Here is a 12638-nt window from a genome sequence, read left to right on the forward strand (position 1 = left end):
GATTCTTTCTCTTTGAATTAATAGGAAGTAATGATAATTAAGGCAATCCCTACTGTAAAGAACACAGTGTCCCACAGTGTGTTCACAGTGTGGAATGCAGTGTGAAATCACCTTCACACTGTTAAATTTTAGCATTACAACAGAGTGAATCACATATTCACATAGCCGACCGTGTGAACACGCTGTGAATAGTTACACTGTCGATTTTCCAAGGGGAAAAATTTGCCCCCCCAAAAGTCCTTACTTTCAAGGGGGGGGCACACTTGTGTTTTACCAGCATTTTTACATTACAAATTTTAATTGTGACTCTCGGGGGGGGGGGGGGGAGGGGGGCATGGGCCGGCTGTGCCCCCCCCCCCCGTGGATCCGCCAGTGAAAAACAACAATGTTTTCTAACACTCGATAGGTCTAATAAATGACCAAGTGTACAGGCCTATTCACTACGAAGCGAGAAAAGCTGATGTTACTTTCCTACACATATACATGTGTCATATCCAATATCATATTTTACTAGCTGTGCGCAGTATTTCGTTTCGGACATCGAACTCTACAATTATTGCTCCTAGGGGGTAGCGAAATGCTTTCGACTTATCTAAACATTTGCGTGATAAAAAATGTTTATATTGCCCTATGTATTTTATATGTTTTTTCTATGTATTTAAAATGGAAAATAACAGAGTTTATAGCGTCCCTATGTGGGTTCTTGTATCATGGCTGAGAATAAGGAGGCACTTTTTCGATTAGTGTAAGCTTGGACCTTACCGTGTGAGGCAGATTGAATTATTCAAACATTTTCCTTCCAGCATTTCGGGCTATATTACTTTGCGTGAAAGAGAAGATGGCGTTATAATATTCCCGAGTGTGCAGTTTTGATGTTCATAACGATTTGTTTACGGTAGTCAACTATTAAAGAGTCCCCATGAAAGAATGAATCATCTTTATCGACGCCATGTTTAATCCACCATCTTTTAGTCCTGCCATCTCTCAACTCGATGAATCCTCACATCTTGATAAGAATACGGATACACGAACCATTGCGATCAATCTTAAATGGCAGCATCCACTCAAGATCACCGTTGCATACGTGCACCGTGTTTATATCGACCAATCAGTGTTTGACATTTGCAATTGAAAGTAAATCTTAGTGTAACTTGGCCCTTGAAATGGCAAATCGTTACTCATCTGATTCGATAAATTGGCAATTCTACAGCAGTTATAGTCCTTTATTATTGAACCACATAGCCTATAGGCCCTCTTTTAAAGTAAGAAGAGTGCTCTACTTTGACCTTCAAATCAAATAGATCGACAACGACTGATTATGGGGTAGATTATCTGCCAGATAGGCTACCACTCTGAATGTTTTCCAAACCAACATTTATTGGATTTTTGAAGCCTCTAATCGCGATAGACGAAAAACTAAAAATTTAAACATTCGATATACATGCAAATTGCTAAAACCAAAAGTTGGTTACCCACTTTTGGTTTAAGCAAGTTGCATGTAAAATTGTAAGACTCTTATTTTACGTTTCAACCTATGTTTTCACCTTCTCCCGCTATCTCTCAATCCCCCTCTCTATCCCTGCCTCTGTTTGACTGTCACCCCTCCCTCTCTCGTATTCAGACATTCCTATCGTACTTCCTATTTGAATCTGAGGATTCAATGCCCCCTGTCTTGTCTGAAAACTGATATGTGAGATATTTTTTTCTATAACTGAATTGAAGAAATATCACTTAGCATTAACTAATCGGTTAACGCATTGATTATAATATACGTTCCTAAAATTATTTACTTTTTAGCCTGAGGGAAAAGGATTATTGAAAAACATATTGGATATTTTCTGCGGATTAGGGACTATTGCTCGAATCAAAGATGATGGTCACAATGAATATTTTGTGTATTCTATGACCAAAAGCCATATTGTATGATTATTATTTTCTTTGATGGTCATTATTAATTAGGCAGTATAGGCCTACAATACGGCACCATATTTATTTTTTGTTTATTATGCCAATTTTCATACCATGCTCTGATAATCATGGCATGCGGGTCAAAAATACGCAGTTGTATAATTGTAAAAAAAGACATATAGGCCTATAAAATAACTCACGTATTGTCCTATGGGCCTATAAGTTATTGAAGTAGGCCTACTGTGATTTGGCGGGCAATCATCTAATAATCATAAAAGTGGTTATAAATTTTGATTTGATTCATCATCTGTTTATAGCCCCATCATGAAAGAACACCATAGGAAATCTTAGTAAGATATGAAATAATCTGGGGGAAACTAGCTTTTACTGAACAAAGTTTTCAGTCACTTCCGATTACAGTTTGTTACAGGCTACAGAAATCCCTGCCTGTTATTGGCTTAGAGCAAACATTATATCAGTGTATCAGTCACGGCCATGAGAAGTGGGCAACAATTTTATTGTCATGTATAATGGCGTGTTTCTACTCACTTCAAGTTATCTCCTACCAAGGCCGGGTGCACTCTCTTTAAGTGTGTCGTATGACGATACTGAAGGCATCTTTGGAATGTCTCCGTCGGCTATGCGAAGAATGCCTAACTGTCTTATCACCATCTTGTACATGGGAGTCCAAATCACACACTATAGGCCTGCAGATGATAACAAATTAAGGACATTATCTCAGAAGCTTGTATATCCATGGTCATATCATTCATGTAGGCAGTACAATATGGTACATTGAATATATCACACAAGGTCTGATATAAGACCTCTATAAATTTCTGAATATCTAAAATGGAAAAGGAGAAAGAATTCGAGTAGAAAGAAAAGGAGAAAAAGGAAAAGAAGCAGATTGAAACAAGAAGATGATTAATTGAGAAGCAGAAGAAGAAGTTGAAGATGAAGAGAGGAGGAGGAGGAAGAAGAAGAAGAAAAAGAAGAAGAAGGAGAAGAAGAAAAAAGAAGGAAAAGAAGGAGAAGAAGAAGAAGAAGAAGAAGGAGAAAAAGAAGAAAAAAAAGGAGAAGAAGAAGAAGAAAAAAGAAAGAAAGAAAGAATGAAAGAAAAAAGAAAGAAAGAAAGGAGGACAAGGAGAAAACTCCTCTCTCTGAATTAATGTGTTTACATAATTCTGGGTCCGTTGCAGACCCGGTGCAGTCCGGGGTTGCAGAAAGAGTTAGCAATCAAACGAAACTAAAAAAAAATCAATCGTAACTGATTTGCAGCCAATGAAACGCACATTTTGTTTCGCTTGATTCTATTCTGCAAACGGTATTCGTGTACCGGCGCGGCCGCCGCGCCGCGCCGCGCCGGGTATAGGTACGGTATGCATGTATTACAACAGGGCCCATTGGCATTGCTGTCAAAAGTATCAGTGAAGTTTATTTTGTCTTCACAACAGTTTCTAACAGTATCAATTACAATTATTCTGGTAAAAGGATAGCATGCATCACATAGTAAGAAATTGCTAATTGAGTAATCTATATTTGTGATAAATATTCAACCCTCAGATGGGTGTTTAAAACAAATATTTTACTGCCTTTGTCTTTGGACTTTGTCTTTGAGTTTCATTGTTAATAGATCAGTCCCATTCGATGATATTCATGTATGGTAAGTCGAACTCCATCATTTAATTTCTCCCGAAAAAGAGTTTAAACACAAAGCAAAAGGAGAAAAAATTGTCTATATTCAGTGTTAAAGATCGATATATAGATCTAATGATTTAAATGGTAAAATCTAGATTATATAGATCTACTACTTTACTAGGCTAGTCGAGACTAATAATAGGCCCAAACGGGTGTCTCGGACTCGGATCCAAAATTAAGTTAACTAACAACTGAACGGGCAATTAACACTGTGAATCAGTATCACTGGATCGAATCACTTACTTTTACTGGTGTCAGTTAATCATATGATTTAGTTGCACGACAAGACGACGTGCTTCTATTGATTTTTAGTAGGACTAGATCTACATACATGTAAGTACCGGTAACTAGGTTTCGATCTACTTTAGATCTTAAGTTAGCTTTGACCAAAATTGTGTATGTTTCATTAGTTAGGTTACTGTCGCTTCTACCAGTGCCACCACTGTCTGACTCTGAGTGGGAGTTTTGAAACCTACGCCAACATTAGACTGCCAACAACAGAAAAAGACAGAAAATTAGGACTTACTTAGGCATAGATTTACTAGTACTTAGACTGGGCTAGAACATACACAAAAAGTTAGTCTTACCGTGTTACGTGAATCATTTGCAATCGATCTAAAAGTTTAGATCTAACATAATGTTAAGTGTAAATGTTGGGTAGAATAAGGCTCGCGTCTAAGCCTAGAATCAGACCTAGACCTATTCCAAATTTGACTTTTGAAGGATAGGGTCTAGATCATCTATATCTAATTTTTAGATATTAGTTTTAGATGTACTTTAAATCTAGTCCTCAAATTAGGCTTAAAAGTATGTGTAACACTATGTATTTTATTTTTTTTATGTTTATTTTTTTAAACATTTTATTAATATTACAATTATTTTTTGACTGCCGTTCTTTGCCTTTTGACTGACAGCGTTGATCGTTAACCTTGTGTTCTAGAAACAAATTATTCTAATAATCTAAACGTAGATCCTGCTGTTATTATTTTGTTAATTTTAACAAACAAAATATATTTTATTGGTACATTCATCATTCACCCATGCATCCTCTGGCAGAGAATGATGGTGGAAAATGAATCATGGACGGACCACAATTTTCCTGAGATATCAATGTTTCCCGACGACTGTCAAAATGAATGTTGTAGATCATTTGTATGGTTTATAAAAGCACCCACTCTCCAATCCTCTGTTTATCATTGAAGTCTTCCAACGGAAAATGAATGCATCAAATGTCATTTAAATGGCATGAGAAAAGCGAACACAATTTTCTAACGACACTACTTGTACGAGATCATATGACATATGAAGTATAAATGTGGACTTTTCCCTTGGAATTACAGAGATTGAAAATAAATCCAGATCGGTCGTAATACTGACCAACTTAACTCTGGATTCGAATAGAATCCTAGGCTAAAGATTTAGATCCAACGTTTTAAATCTAAACCATTTGAATGTAAATCTTTTCAGCTATGAATCCGATTCTTGTGTTCGACCGGACACGAATCTGCGATCTGCATTTGATTTAAATCCACAAGAGTATTCGAAGAACAATCCTTTGCACTCTATTTAAGTTACGTTTCATGTTTTAAATTCTATGTCTTTTGAAGTTGATATCTGATTTTCAATATTTATCAGATAATGTACTAGTACACAGAAAATGGTGAGAATATATCTTTACTCCTTCATGATCTTGGAGAAAATGAATACATAAATCTAGTAAATATTTAAGTAATTTTCATTTTTGTAGGTATGCTTTACAATGAATCGTCTAAATATCATCAAAATGTAATAAGTAAAAAGAGAACCCTGCCTAAGAAAATATAAATAAAAAGAGCATTAAAACAAAATTATATTATCGCAAAAGGTCAAGTTTAATAGGAAAACAGTGCAGCAAAAAGGGTAAGATTGATAAAACCCCTTTTTCATAAGGCCTATATTGTGCTTTTCTTCTTGATTTGTTCTCTTAATACCCCTATCCTCCAAGTGAATCAGATTTTCAAACCTTTCAACATGTTTGAAGCGTTTAGTAAAAAAGAAAAAAAAAGATAGAAATGTATAAATCTTAATGCAATAATTGTTTTATTGGTATCATTATTGTATTCGGCCTATTAGGCCCATTTTCACGGCCAAGTGCTCAAGTGCTTAATTTTATGGGTGTTAATGACGGCAAATTCAAGGTAAATCGAATGATGAACGAACAACCAGAATTAATTTGTAATCGTGTGTGATTGAAAATAAACAATATTTTCACGCTTCAATTTCAGGGCGGGTGTTTCTAACAAAACGCCCAAATCCATTGAAAGTTCAGAATGACGCTCTTTTACAGCAGTAAAGGGCTGAAGTGTTAATGACGATTGATTGTGAAGATAAATCAATATCAAAATTATTCTGTAACATTTGTATTTCTATATCATGCATGTGGAACACTTTTGAAACAGTCGATGTATAATACTGTGCAAAATATTGGGTACAATTTTTACCACGACGAGGGTAATTATGTGTCCAACAAATTTGGGGCAGCATTTTACCCAATGCGGGAAGCATATTGTCCAGTATAAGGTTAAGAAATAAGCAGCAATTACTTTAGAAATAGAATGGACACAATTTTCATAACACTGGATAGACAAAAATGCACAAAAGAAATGCTCACTGTTGGTTGGACACATAATTACCCTCATGGAGCACTTTTACTCAATATATTTTTAGAGTGTAGGTTGTCATTTATCTTTATTCACACTGCTTTGCGTAATTTTGTGTTTGTGTGTGACTGTGGTATTTTTTTCATTTTACCGAACTTTTTTCAAATTATGAAGTGCCTCTTATTGTATATTTGGACCTAATTGGATAATTAGTCAATCAGTGGATGTATGGTAGGGTTCGAATCGTGGGGAGCACTTTTCATCTCTAGCAAAGCAAATGTAAATATTTCTCGGTCTGTCTCATTGTCTGTCTGTTTGTTTGTCGCGTCTATATGCCCGTCTGCAGTTTGTTGTTAAGTGGTACCGATCAAGAGAGAGAGAAAGAGAGAGAGAGAGAAGAGTAGGGGGGGGGGGCTGACCGACGGAACCACAACACACGCATTGACATTATAGATACATGTAGGTATGAAGATAGATAAATGAATAGATAAATGTAATTATTGATTGACCCATTTATAGATATATAGATATAGTAAAAAGTAAAGATATTGCAACCTAATCATAATCAAGGGGTGTGAGAGTTCAGATTTTTAGCTGATTTCAGATTTTTTGTTTGATTTCAGCTTATTTTTGGCTTTCCTCTGTACAAAAAGTATGGGAGCTCTTTCTATTTCAGACTTTTTCAACACTCTTCGGCTTTTTAGATCTTTTTTTTTAATTTGTGACCACTCACACCCCTGATAATTACAGGTAGTTGAAGAAGAAGAAGAAGTAGTAGCAGCAGCAGCAGCAGCAGCAGCAGCAGCAGCAGCAGCAGCAGCAGTAGTAGTAGTAAAAGTAGTAGTAAAGGTAGAAGTAGGGATAGACGTAGTAGTAGCAGTAGTAGTAGTAGTAGTAGTATCATCAGCAGTAGTAGCAGCAGCAGTCGACGTAGTAGTAGTTGTAGTAGTAGTAGTAGTAGTAGTAGTAGTAGTAGTAGTAGTAGTAGTAGTAGTAGTAGTGTATTAGTAGTAGTAGTAGTAGTAGTAGTAGTAGTAGTAGTAGTAGTAATAGCAGTGGTGGTGGTGGTTGTGGTGGTAGTAGTAGAAGTAAAAGTATAGTATAAGCTCTTATGGAAATCCCCTGAAAAGTAATATCCGAGTATACCGAGTATACCGAGAGTGAACACAATTGGAAGTGAAACGATATCCGGAAAATTTGAAACAGAATTGATATTATGACGTCACGAGTTTCACTTAACTGGGTTAATAAATCACGTGATGCAGCTCCGAAGAAGATTCAATATTTATCCAGACAATATTTGTGTTATTGTAAGCCTTTTGGTACCTCTCCTATGTGTACCTCGTAAACAAGGTGGTTTGGCTATGACCGGGGGGAAATAGTTGTTTTTCAAAATTTAATAAGCACTGGCGATTCGGTACGAACATGATATGTACATGATACACGAAATTTGACAATCGGCACTTACAGGTATCAAGTTCAGTATAAATCATCATGAACATAATGATGTGTGACTTTGAAGGGGAAGTTCACCCTGACAAAAAGTTTAGTGTAAAAATAGCAGAAAACATCATTTAAAAAATGTTCAAAAGGGTTGAGGAAAATCAGTCCATCAAAGAGTAAAAAAGTGATTAGAATTTTAATTATTCGATTTGTGACGTCACATGCGAACACTTACATCGTAGTAAAAAAAGAATCAATGAAAAGTATTTTTTTCAGAAATTGAAGACGTTTGTTTTTTGTACCTTCAGTATATCCATAGACAAATCATCTTACACCTGCTCCTATAGAGTAAAACGAAATAAGTTATCACGAACCATTAAAAAGTAGAAATTTATGCATTTTATACCACATAACATATGAGGCAGCTGCTCGTATATGACGTCACAAATCAAAAACTTATCATTCTAATAACTTTCTCAAGCTTTGATGGATTTTCCTCAAACCTTCACCACTGTTTATCTTTTTTTCTGCCGTTTTTACAACAAATTTCTTGTGCTGGTGAACTTCACCTTTAAAGAAATTTTGTGTTAATATCATGTGAATTAGATTCCCCGTCAGAGGCACGAAACTTTTACGAGATAAAGCTGCATTTGCGCTTCAGCCAATTAAATGTATCATCGAATAGAAACACATACATTGTTTTGCCTGATGTCCGAGAAGCAGGAGCGAGATGTTGATTTTAGCTTTTATTGGACAAGGTGGGGTCTTGTTTTGTGTTTTTGTACTTGCGTTTGTCTCAGATTCCTTTTTTTAATGACTGAAATCTTTCTTTTCTTGATATCCTAGTGTGATTTCGTGGGCCGACGAATTAGGAAGGCGTTTGTACAACCTCAGCAGAACGTACAGCGGAAGCGACGTCGTTCACGAGGTGAGTTTTTAGGTTTCAGTCACACCGACGAATCCGACTTCATTAGGTGGGCTGATGATGTCACATCCCCACTTTTCTTTTTCTTAATATGTTATTACATGAAATCATAATTCTTTCATTTTTTCATAAATATGTCAATGGTGTGTCTCTATTATGATGAAATAAGTTGCAGCAATAAATAAGTAATGCACTTAATCAGTTGTCGATCCCATTGTTTTAGTTCTTGGTAGAAAAAATTGAATTAACCTAATTTCTGTAATAAAATACAAGAGAACAAGTGGGATATGACATCATCAGCCCACCTAATGAATATTCATGAAGACATGCCTAGAACTATTTTACCAGAATAATGCAACTCTTTAAAATTCAATAACTTCGTTTAATATTTTTTATCCGATTTTGATGAAATTTACAGCATTTTGCTCTGTGAAATTTACTCTAACTTATTTAGATATAAATATTTTCAGCCCGGAGTACCCCTTTAATGAGTGCCTATCCTCCAAGAAGAACAATCTCACCATTGAGGTTCTCTAATAAGCTCATGTGCTGTAAACTAGTATAGTCTTGATACATAACAGTATCTGTATCTTCGATGAAGCGATCGGAAATATTTTGTTTAGTTTGGCATAAATCATGACGGCAATTTAATCTTTATCGAAAAATAGGATTTTATCTTTGAGGCGATTCGTGAAATGATATTGGTATGAATGCTGTAAAGTTATAAGAATACATATGTTCAAAGTATTGCATTCTGGTCAAGGAATCGGAACTGTTTGAAATGAGTAGGACACGGACTCGTCCTGATGCTTGTAAGGTCTTGTGGCTTCTATAAACATAGATTGTGTATATTTTTATATTTTTAGACAAATTGTTTTTATATGAATGTATTTTTTATACTTAAGAAATATGTAAAAAGGAAGAAAAATACAATAAATATTTATATGCAATGAAAAAACAAATTGCATTGCATAAGATGCCCTTACGTCCCTTTCCATGCCTTCAGATGAAGAAAACTAAATTGATTGTTGAAATATAACCGAATTCCCGCTCCAAGAGCCATATTTGATCATATCCCGCATATATCACGGTCCTGGAAATTATAACGACCAACTCCATTATGACGTCACGGCATCGTGACATTTTCGTAATTTACACATTGGCGGCGATCATCTGTTGACACGAGTTTCGTTAAAAATGAAACGATCACTTGTTATTTACATAAGTGATCTTACATTATAGAAATGTATAGCCTTTGATCACCTGCTGTTACAAGCCAAATATGGAAGTAGGACAATCACTGACGTGAGCCAGATCATCATTTACGTAATAACATCCAACTAAGCTGAGAAATGAATCCATTTTGAACCATAACTGCACAGTGAATCCAGGTGCTGGGGTGGGATGTTATAAATTCATTATGTCCCCAAATACAGATATTGTGGTATTTTTTTCTCTTAGATAAAAAAGGATCCAACAAACTGAAAGATCACTGCTTATGGGGGCTTGCAATTAATATGCGAACTTCCAATTAACTATAGTAGGTTCTACATCAGTCTGATAGAAAACTTAGTTTGTAGGCCCCCAAGAAAGAAACATTGATAAATTTGAATCACTTTGTAAACAGGTCTATGAAATCTAATAGTTGGTTTGGAGGCAGGATGAATGTATGTGATTTAAGATTATTGTTGAGATTAAGTTTCTTGACATAATTATACTAGATATATAATTCTTATCTTAATAGAATAGAAATTAATATTATTATAACAAAACAAAATATACGGTAGTATAAATTAAATAACAATAAATATATTATGTTACGCATTGGTTGGCTGAGAACAACCGATAGCAAGTAAGGTAACTTGTGAGACCTATAGGACCTTTTTTTAAACATCAGTATCGGGCTATAGTACACATAAATAATATACTGTATAATTACACGTACCAGGACATTTTCTTTCTACAATTTTCTTTATTTTCAATTCTATTTATATTTCTTTTCTATTTTTTCCCCTCTTTCATTTTTAATGTTTAAATTGATAAAAAAAAAACAGAGAGGGTTGTTACTCCTGTTCCCTTCTCATGTTCACAAAACTGTGCTTCTTAGTGGATCCCCCATTTTAATATACATTTAATATTATTTTGTTCAAGCATTTGTTATCATACAATAATTGTACAATTCTTATCAGTTGATCTGTACTTGATTTGTACTTATATTTGATTTGCAGTTGTATTTCATTTATATTTGTGATGAAAATAAAATACATTTCTTGAAATCAAAATCATCTACAAATACAATCAATTAATTACCAGCCCCAGCTCTCTCCCTTCTCAAATGCACCCCTCTCTTCCCCTCTCTTCCCCTCTCTCCCCCTTTCTCTCCATTTTTGTGCGTGTCTTTCTCTCAGTCCGATAATTACACGGTGCGATTTGTTTTGTCCGTTGTATAATCGCATCACTCCTCGCCCTTTTGAACCCCATTTTTCCGCCCCCTTTACCCGCTGATTGATAATATAATAACGGGCTTGGCTGATGGTTTAATCCAATAAGTGAAACGATTGGTGTTTTGGCGTGAATACAAAATGTATATATGGAGGAACCAAACTGCTCTAAAATAAACGAGCATAAATTCTATATCCCCGGAAAAGTGACAAATTAATGCCATGCATCGTGATTCTTTTGATTTCTCTAATATCTCGATAATTCAATTCAAATTTGATGAGTGTATCATTGGCCGCGAGACTGATTTGTCATAAATTTGTTATTTTTGCATCAAATGAATATTGTCATGCCGAATCAGCTAGACATCGTGACTGAAATACATGCACCAATGGTCGTTGTTGTTGTTTTTTTAAAATTACTATCACTTTTCTGAATTTAATTTGGTTTCAGATGCATTAGGATTTCCCATATGACATCACTGCGCATATGAAATTACACTTGCTGGGCCCTGTTGCATAAAAGTATACCACTATGGTAACTTGGCCATGCAATGGTAACTTGCATGAATTATCGATTTCGATTGGCCGCTGATCATCGTACTATGGTAGTTACCATTGGCTGACAAAGTTACCATAATTCTCAGGGGCTGATCCAGGATTTTTCAAGGGGGTGGGGGGGGGGGCGGCACATCTTTCCGAGGAAAAAACTTGACAAGCCAAAAAAAAAGAGGGTTTTTACTTTAGGAGATTTCGTCCCAGAAAAAAAATTAACAAGCAAAAAAAAAAAGTCTTCACTTTTAAAGGGGGGGGGGGGGACACTTCGGTTTCAACGTCATTTTTACATTACAAATTTTAATTTTGCTTCTCAAGGGGGGGGGGGGGGTACGGGCACAGCCCCCCCCCCCCCCTGGATCCGCCAATGATAATACTAGTAACCTTTATGCAACGGGGCACTGGTCTTACTCTGTGCTAAAATTATGGGAAGCCATAGATGTCGAAATTTGTTGTCAATGTCATTTTATTTCTCATGTATGATATGCTCTTACCAATTCTTTAACGGTATGAAGGCAACTAGAGTCAAATTAGCTGACACATTGAACCTCTACTGTTAAAGATTTATGTCACAAATGACCAACCATAGTTAAACTACAACTTTATACCATAGTTTGAATGAAACCCGATGTCAGAATTTTAGCCCTGGCTTTTAAAGAACAAAGAGTAAGTTTACAGCGCCGGTAATTAGAAATATTCAGCATATTTATAAAAGTTTTAAATACCATTATATATTTTTTTTATACTCGTTTGGTGGACTTCGTATGTTATAAGGTGAATGTACGCTTTAAAATCACAAAAGACGAAAAGGGTTAAAAAGGGTGGAAACGGGAAGAGGAGTAACAGCATTTTCCACCCTTATTGAAATGCTGTCATTCCTCGGCCCTTTTGGGAGGTGATTTACCCCTTTCCTTCCATTCATTCTGTAAAGTGAAGTATTGCGTTTGCGATTTTAGGCATTGGAAATGAAATATCGTACTTTACATCCCATTGTAAACATAATGGGAGAAAGGTAATGAATTATTCACC

The sequence above is a fragment of the Lytechinus pictus genome, chromosome 3 (genome assembly GCF_037042905.1).
Source record: "Lytechinus pictus isolate F3 Inbred chromosome 3, Lp3.0, whole genome shotgun sequence".
Classification (NCBI taxonomy): domain Eukaryota; kingdom Metazoa; phylum Echinodermata; class Echinoidea; order Temnopleuroida; family Toxopneustidae; genus Lytechinus; species Lytechinus pictus.